Source organism: Equus caballus, chromosome 17 (genome assembly GCF_041296265.1).
Source record: "Equus caballus isolate H_3958 breed thoroughbred chromosome 17, TB-T2T, whole genome shotgun sequence".
In the NCBI taxonomy this organism is placed as follows: Eukaryota; Metazoa; Chordata; class Mammalia; order Perissodactyla; family Equidae; genus Equus; species Equus caballus.
In genome coordinates, this window is record NC_091700.1 from 88,741,348 (window position 1) to 88,750,474 (window position 9,127).

At 44.1% G+C, this 9,127-nt stretch overlaps 1 long non-coding RNA gene across 1 annotated transcript; it reads left to right on the forward strand.

Annotated features, from left to right (window-relative positions):
• Window positions 1-1,042: 1,042 nt before the first annotated feature.
• LOC138918420 (uncharacterized) lies at window positions 1,043-8,457 on the forward strand. The gene is made up of 3 exons (XR_011427837.1): window positions 1,043-2,776; window positions 6,753-6,888; window positions 7,461-8,457. It is a non-coding gene; the product is annotated as an uncharacterized lncRNA (long non-coding RNA).
• Window positions 8,458-9,127: the final 670 nt, after the last annotated feature.

Here is a 9,127-nt window from a genome sequence, read left to right on the forward strand (position 1 = left end):
AGATGGGGACCCCAGGGGGCGTCTCCGCTCCGGTCCGACTTCTCCCCGGGCCGCACGTCCGGAGACCCCAGGCTAGGGCCGCGCAGGCCGCCGGGAGGGCTCACAACCCGCGGCTGGAGCGAGGCCGGGGCCCCGGACACGCCGCCTGAACACTGAGACCCTGGGTTCCCTGCCCGTGGAGCCTCCAGTGCCCTGGGGACCCCGCGAGCACCCGCAAGGTCCGGACTTGGTGGCACCACGTGCCCCCGTGCGCTCGGGGCCTCTGAGGGGTCGGAGGTTTCGGGAGGGTGGCCTTTCTGCGGCACCGAGAGCACAGGGCCGGGCGGAGCGGGGCCGAGCGCCGCCCGCGTCGTGGTGGCGCTTCTCGGCCTCCCTGCCCCTCTCCGCCCCAGAGGCGGCGCGCGAACGGTGGGAGCCTCTGCGAGCCCAAGGGAGCACCGCAGGCCGGGACAGGCGCTGGCGAGTCACCGGGACCCCGGCCGCGAGGACGAGCCGCTGCCTGGCCTTGGACGGGATCTAAACTTCTGAGCCTCGCCAATCTCCTCTATAAACTGAAGACAAGGACCTGCCAGAGGCTGAAGGGATACGACGTGCTCGTCTGCCGCCCCTCCCTCCGCGGCGGGGACCGACCGCAAGGCGCGGAGCCCGGGAAACCCAGGAGCGCCGGCCTGCGAGCCCAACGTGACCCAGGAGCTGGCGGCTGCTGGCGACAGCCATCACTCTGAGGAACTTCTTCCTCACACAGCCTTTCCCGCTTTCCCATTCCCAGAGGGCCCCCACCGCCCTTCCTCTTTTTCCCCTCTTTTTGAGGTGACCCTCAGCAGCCTAACCCTGACCCCGCCGCGGCGAGGGCGCGCCGGGACAGCGGATTTGCGCTAGGCTCATAGCGCATGCTCAGTGGTTTGGGTTTGGGTGGGTTCCCGGGGCGGGGAGCCTCTCTTAAGAGCGGCCCCGCCGATTGGCCGTTCTGCGAAGGCCACGCCCATCGCCTGCTGATGGACATCTCCTTACCTGCCCGGTCGGCCTCGGCAGCGCGCGGGGTGGGGGCGTGAATGCGGCCTTCAGAGGAATCCGGCCCGAGTGTCCTGAGGCGTCGTAACCGCCGTCCCCGGGGTGAAGGTGGCCGCCCGTTGCGTCCCACCGTACAAGAAAGCCAAACACTGTTCTAAAACGGTATCTTAAGGTAGTAGGGAAAACTGCGAATCTGGTGCAGAAAGCAAAACACCACAGTTCCGGACTTAATGGGTAGGTCTGGCACATAATAAGACTGGAAGTTAGGCATGCAGTCAGCGCTCAATAAATGCTTGCCGGATTGGATTGTTTTCCTAGTGGGTTGGGGCACAGGATGTAGCCCTGAGCGAGCCTGGCGGGCTGAAAGGTAAACAAAACAAGCAATGTGTGATAATAAAAACAATTACACCCTAACCCACTTCCTCATCTGCGAAGTGAGGGAACGGCGGAGACATTTCCCAGGCCTCTGCTGTGCCGAGAGTAGTAGGCCTGGGGGTGACAGGGGGCGGTGCAGGCGGGCTCGCCCTGCCCTGCCTGGGGACCTTGCGCTGTTTTGTCTAACCATGCACACCCCGCCTTTACACCTGTGAGCGGTTCCCACCGCAGCTCTTAGAGGCCTGTTTGAGAATCCTGGATCAGAGATCCCTTCCAGCTTGTCCCAGAGTCCAGCACACGCCTTTGCTCCGCGTTTTGCCTAAACCCAGCCACTTCTGTAAAAGGCAAACATTTTACATCCTTATATTGACAACCACAGCAAAGGCACACGAGGTTGTGAGGTTTTCTTTTCTTTTTTCTTTCTTTCCTTTTTTGTTTTAAGAAATATATGAACAAAGAAAAGAGCACGTGCATCTGGGAAGGGAAGAGTTCCTCCAGCATTCTCCTAATTTCGTCCATGTCTCTACCAGTCTGAAATTCTGTGCTTGCTGGCTGATTCATTATGTGCTAGAATTGGCAGATTTTCATTTAGGAAGCAGGCATGATGTGTAAGGTGCTGACAGTAGTCACTGACAAAGTCTAACCAAGTGCAAGTTCTGACTGTCAGAGGAGGCAGAGAAATGTGAACTAAGCCCAGGAAGACTGAGTTTTCCCAGCAAACCAGAGCTGAGCCTCTTCTTCCTGCTAAAGTGTATTGTTAACAAACGGGACATTTCTCATGTTCAAGTTTGAGCAGAAATGTGGTCCTTAACAGTTATGGGTTAAACTGTGTCCCCCCAAAAAGACACTGAAATCCTAACCCTTATACCTGTGAGTGTGACTTTATTTGCAAATAGGGTCTTCGCCAATGTCATCAAGTTAGAATTAGATAATACTGGACCAATACGGCTGGTGTCTTTATGAGAAGAGAAGAGACACAGGGAGAAGGCCCTGTGACGCCAAAGGGAGAGACTGAAATGATGCATCTACAAGCCAAGGAACGCCAAGGATTGCTGGCAACCACTAGAAGCTGGACGAGACACAGGAAGGTTCTTCCCTCCAGCCTTCGGAAAGAGAATGACCCTGCTGACACCTTAATTTTGGACTTCAGAACTGTGAGAATAAATTCTGTTGCTGTAAGCCACCCAGTTTGTGGTACTTTGTTACAGCAATCCTCGGAGACTAATACACTTACCAAAGGCTTTTTTTTTTTTTTTTAAATCCTCACCAGAGTGGGCCTAGAAGTGTGTGAGTTATTACTGCATCAACTCGTTCACGGAGAGAGGTGCCACATCTTTATAGAAGGAGGAGCATCAGGCACTGCATGGAATGGGGATGGATAGTGTTTAAGGTGTGGAAGATACATCCACCTACTTTAGTTTGAGAGAGTAGCCTCGTCTTTGTTTTTCCATACCTGTAGGAAAAAAGTTTTCCTTTCTCTTAAGGATGATACTAGTAGGTAGTGGAGATGAAATATAATTGCAGCCAGTTTTGGAAATTTGCATATAAATGACTGTACTATGCCCAAATATTTAATTCAAGTATTATCCATGTTTTAATGATAACCTCTTACTGCATTTCCTTGTTAGGTTTGCTTTAGGATTTGTATGTGTCTTAATGACACATAATTAGTTTAAAATCTTTTCCAGGTATATCTTAAGAGAGCATATCTGTTTTTAGCATAAATAAAAAGTAACCTGTAGAAAGTAGTCAGTTCTCGGATTGTAGTATCCAGGGAAGTGTCTGGAGGGGGCTTTCTTTTTTTTTTTTTTTTTGAAGTAACATTGGTTTCTAACATTATATAAATTTCAGATGTACATAATTATAGTTTGCCTTCTATATAGACTACATTGTGTTCCCCACCAAGAGGACTGTCAGTGTACAATGACATTCCTGTGGCCATTGCCACTATACAAATGTGCCCCTTTACCCCTTTTACCCACCCATACCCCCCCTTCCCCTCCAGTAACCCCCAGTCTGTCCTTTGTATCTATGTTTGTCTTTGTCTGTTTCTCTTTCACATATGAGTGGAATCGTATGGCATTTGTCTTTCTCTGTCTGACTTATTTCACTTAGCATAATACCATCAAGTTCCATCCATGTTGTTGCAAATGGCAAGATTTCATCTTTTTTATGGTTGAGTGGTACTCCATTGTATATATATACCGCATCTCCTTTATCTATTCATCCACCGATTGGCACTTAGGTTGTTTCCAAGTCTTGGCTATTATGAATAATACTACAATGAACATAGGAGAGCATATATCTTTTCAAATTAGTGTTTTCGTGTTCTTTGGATAAATACCCAGAAGTGGAATAGCTGGACCACGTGGTGGTTCTATTTGTAATTTTTTGAGGAATTTGCATACTGTTTTCCATAGTGGCTATACCAATTTACACCAGCAGTGTACAAAGGTTCCCTTTTCTCCACATCCTCTCCAACACTTGTTATTTCTTGTCTTTTTAATAATAGCCATTCTCTTGGGCAAGAGGTGATATCTCATTATGCTTTTGATTTGCATTTCCCTAATAATTAGTGATGTTGAACATCTTTTCATGAGCCTGTTCACCATCTGTATATCTTCTTTGGGAAAATGTCTGTTCAGATCCTCTACCCACTTTTCAACTGGATTGTTTGTTTGTTTGTTGTTGAGTTGCTGGATCATGTGGTAATTTTATGTTTAATTTTTTGAGAAACCATCATACTGTTCTTCATTTTCTAAATATTTCTTATGATGCCTGTTCAAAACATTGGTTGACTAATTTTGGAAAACAAGCTTTTTAAAATTCTACTAAGTAACATAAATAAACACAACCCTTTCAGGAAGAGCATCTGGGGAAAGGTATTAATCTAACACACGAGTTTACAGATCCCACTTAGTGTTAACGGTACGGGAGGAATACAGGCCCCTCTCTCACTTCTGTTTTATTCAGGAGAGACTCCTGGAGGAGATGAAATACGAGGTCTTTAAGACTTATTGAGACTAGGGCTTCTCAAACTTTATTATGCATATAAATCACCTGGAGATCTTGTTAAACTGCAGCTTCTGATACAGAAGTTCAGGTGTGCTGCCCAAAATTCTACAGTTCTACAGCTCCCCAGTGATGTCAAACTCCTTGCTCATGCAGATGTTGCTGACCCACAGACAACGTTTTGTGAGTAGCAAGCATTTTGACTTCCATTTCCAGCAGGATGGCAAACTGCAGGCCCTTACACGTTCTCCAGCTGACTTTTAAAATTTAAGAGGAAAGACCAAACATTCAGTAGGAAAATGGACAAAACTCATGACCAAACAATTCACAGAAAAGATATCAAATGACAGGTAAACATACAAAAAGATAATTGACCTTATTTATAATAAAAGAAATGCAAATTACAACTACACTGATATACAGTTTCTCCTCAGTCAGATTGGGAATGATTATAAAGCATAACACTGTTGGAAAGGCTGTGGAGAAACAGGCATTCTCACGTGTAATCCCGATGCTTCCAGAGATAGAGACCTCATTCTTAAGCCATTAGAGCTTCCTCTGCTCTCCAGAAATAAAATAACTCCAGCTTTGGGCAGACAAATGAACTCAGAAGAAAAGGAGAGTCACAGTTGATTATTAGCTCTTCCAAATTTACTGTAACCTGTGTTACTGGACGTGATGGATAGTAAAGAAGAATTCCACTAGAGTAGACTTGTCTAGAAATGTCCACTAGAATTGACTTGTCTCATTTCTGAACTTCTGGGGCTGATCTGGCTGGTGAGGAAACCTCACAGTGCCAGGGGACCTGAATGTATTCCCTACCATGCGTTCATCATTCCAGTTTGAGGGCAGTTTATAGATTGAAAACACCAGCAAATATCAAAGCTGCAGGTTGCCCCTTCATTCACAGCTTCTTACAAACTGACATTCAGTGAAACATGGGGCCTCCTGGCTCTTTGAAGACAGTCAGAGTTGTGAGTTTGAGTCAATTCTGTCCAATAATGCAAAGGATAAAACATGGGAAAACACTAAGGAAGATGGAAGAGAGAAAGAGTGAAAAGGAATTCCCATATATTAACTGGAAAAATGCAAATATTTTACATAATAGACAGGGAAAAAACCTTATGCAGACCAGTCTGATTACTAGTCATATTTGTCAAACTGTCCGGTGTCCATTTGCAACCAAATATTTACATAGAACCAATTGCACAGAGTGACCTCCATTACTATGGTAAGCACAGTGGGTGTTACTCTGAAAGAAAATGTGACCAAATATTTTTATCTTATGACTTGTATTTGTTAAGGTTTTAAACCATATTTATTATGAAACAGTGTCATTCAGCATGATAGTTTACCCAACAGTAAACCCAATGACAGCTCTGGCATCTACTGTGGTTTCTTTCTTCATTAAATTCTAAACCCACAAATTCTCCCATCATTGTGCTGCATCATGAGGGTATGGAGGAAGCAAAACACTTACTGAGGGGCCAGCCCGGTGGCATAGTGGTTAAGGTCGTGGCTCTGCTTCAGCAGCCCAGGGTTTGTGGGTTCAGATCCCAGGCGCAGACCTACACACTGCTCATCAAGCCATACTGAAGCAGTGTCCCACATACAAAAACAGAGGGAGACTGGCATGGATGTTAGCTCAGCCACAATCTTCCTCAAGCAAAAAGAGGAAGATTGGCAACGGTTGTTAGCTCAGGGCCAATCTTCCTCACAAAAGCAAAAACCAGTTACTGAGCTATCAAAGTCATAACCGAACTTCCTATCCTAACCTATTCTCTCTGCAAAACTGGAGGCAGATGGAAGTGTTAGCCAGCTTCTTTTCCTCACTTGGCTTGACACCCCAATCTCAATACTTCTGCCGTCTAACGAGCAGAGAAAAAAATCGAGCTGCATCAACACCACATTCTAAATAAATGAAAATTTACTGTTAAGGTGAAGGAATAGGTAAGCTGTAATATACAAACAAAATGTAAGGAATTTTTAGTAAAATGATTCTATTAACTTATAAATATTGTTTTTTTTAAGTAAGTGATCTAGGGTTACAGAAAGGGGCAACTGTGTGGGATTTATTGGTCCCAATGTTTCCTTTTATGCTATTTTGGCTCTTTACTCTTCTCAGTGATTGAAATCTTGCTTACATAATTTAGAATGATCTGTCATTTTCTAACATCAAAATACAAATTGGTACTCATTCCATTGACTTTCGTGTGTGTAATGTTCTTAAAATGATAGAGATAGCATTAGGAAATACGTATCTCTGCAGAACATTAAATTTATCCTTATCTTTTGCTAATTGGTATAAATTTGTTCAGTCAACAAATATTTATTGAGCATCCACTATGTGCTAGGTACAATTGTAAGTACTGAAGACATAGCATGATGTTAAAAAGATCAAAATGTCTGCCCTCGTGGAGCTTACATTCTAGTGCAGGAGACAGTCAACACAGAAGTCAAACAAGCAAAAGATGGAGCATTTTGATAGAGGTAAGTGCCAAGATAATAAATAAAACAGGGGAGGGACTGTGACATACTGGGGGTGAGGTGGATTGAAATGTAAGCAGTGTGGCCAGGGAAGGTCTCAGTGAGAAAGGAACTGTTTATAAAGACCTGAAGACAGTGAAAGTGAGCTAGCCATACGTTGTTTAGGGGAAGAACATCCCAAGCAAAGGGAATCGAAGTGCAACAGCTTAGACAGGAGCCAAAGCCAGTGTGGCTGGAGTGCAGTGAGGAAACGTGTGAACAGAGGATGTGAAGTGAGAGCTGTAAGGCCTAGAGGGTGAGCAGATTAGGTGGTACGTTGTAGGCCACTGCAAGGACTTTGGGCTTCAACTCTGAGTTAGCTGGGAAGCCACTGGGGTGTTTCCAGTGATGTCACTAGATGTAAACCAGTCTAGTTGCCTCTTCCCAGGTACACAAGAATGCATTTCCCAGCCTTCTGGGACTATGAGACTGAGTTCTAGTAAATGGAAGTGGGTCAAAGTGATGTACACCATTTCCAAGCCTAGCCATAAAACTCCCTGTGTGATTCTTTACACTCTCTCTTCCCTCTCCTACAGCCACCATGGAAACCACCTGTTGATGATGGAGGCATTCAATATGGGAGGACCCTGGATCCCTAAGTCATTGCTTAGAGGAGAGCTCCTCGGGATTGCTTCCTCACCAGGAACATCCATATTGGGCTTTGTGTGATCAAGAAAGAAACTGTGATTGTGTTAAACCACTCAAGGTCTGGGGTTGTTAGGTACAGCTACGTTGAATAGACTGAGGTTGAGGAAGGAGTATAGAGGCAGGTAAACCAGACAGGTGACAACAATCCAACCAAGACATAACTGTGACCATGTCTATTAATTTATTCATTAAAAAATAACATTCCACGCTTCTGAAAAGCTACTCACAGTCTAGTGCAGAAGACAGCTCTGTGTGCATAACTGTTATCCAAAGGAAAAAGAAGGTGGGACTACAGGGGAGGAACAACCACCCTTACATAGATGAGCCACAGACAGCTTTGCAGAGAACGAGGAGTTGGAGCTCGACGGTTTGGCTGGATGCTGCCTTGTGACCAGTGTCTGGAACAGCTGCAGCATAGAGGACCGATAGATTTACGTGACAATATTTGTGAAACGTCAACACAGGGTCTGTCCCATAATGAATGGCCAATAATTATCAGCTATTAAATAATTATAGTGTTTCAAGAAATTGCTGTCAGAGCTGTTTTTGGTACACAGAGAGGGTCCAGATTGCAAGATGAAACTACCTACCCCAAGCCTAAGGAGATGTTTCCATCACCAACTTCACTCTTTTTCTCTCTGAATTAGCCTCAGATTTTCACTCTCTTTTAACTGCTTATCACTAGCAGGTTTGGTCTTATTTGTGAAGATTGTTCATACTCTACAAAGATTGAGTGACACCAAAAGAGCAAATGGTGTTTGTTCATTTCATGTTTGGGTCTGTAACGTGTGGTCCAGGATACCGTTAAGACACTTTGCAGCAGTTTGTATTACAAAGCCTAAGCTTGTCATGTCATCATTTAATAAAAGAAAATTGGTAACTGAAGTTGAGTGAAAATTGTCTTTAATATCATTGAATATTAACAACCTGTTATTATTGCTATACTAGATATCAAATAATCATATATAACAATATATAATATATAATAATTATATGATAATAGTGAATGCAAAATCATAATAGTTTGGCTTAAAAGTGCTGTTGTTGAAATGACTCTGACCTTATCAGATGAATCCCCACAATATTTCTGCAAGAGAAGTAAGTTAAAGTTCACGTCACAGGTGAAATATATAAACACAAATAGAAATGTGTTCCTAAGTAACTTTAGTATCTCTCCAAACAGGCTAAAATAGACTTGCATATCAAGGCCATAGCTGAGAAAGTAACTGGAGTGTTCTCCTCAGTTATTTCCATTGTAGGTAAGGCTTTTCAAAGAGCCAATACAGCAGATATTAGGCAGGAATTCTGCGTGATTTTAAAATGTCTGCCTGAATTGACTGGTTGAAATAGAACTCAAAAGCCAGTTTCCTTTGGCTTTATTTAGCCAAACTTACACAATTTTTCTAGAAAATATAGTAATAAGAATAAAAATATAAAGTTTAAACAGATGTGGGGATATCTTCAACAGTGAAAAAAGTGAGAATCAGGGGAAAAAATTGAGCACAGAAAAGGGTTATGCCTCTTAAAAATATACCACTTCTCATAGCAGAAAAAT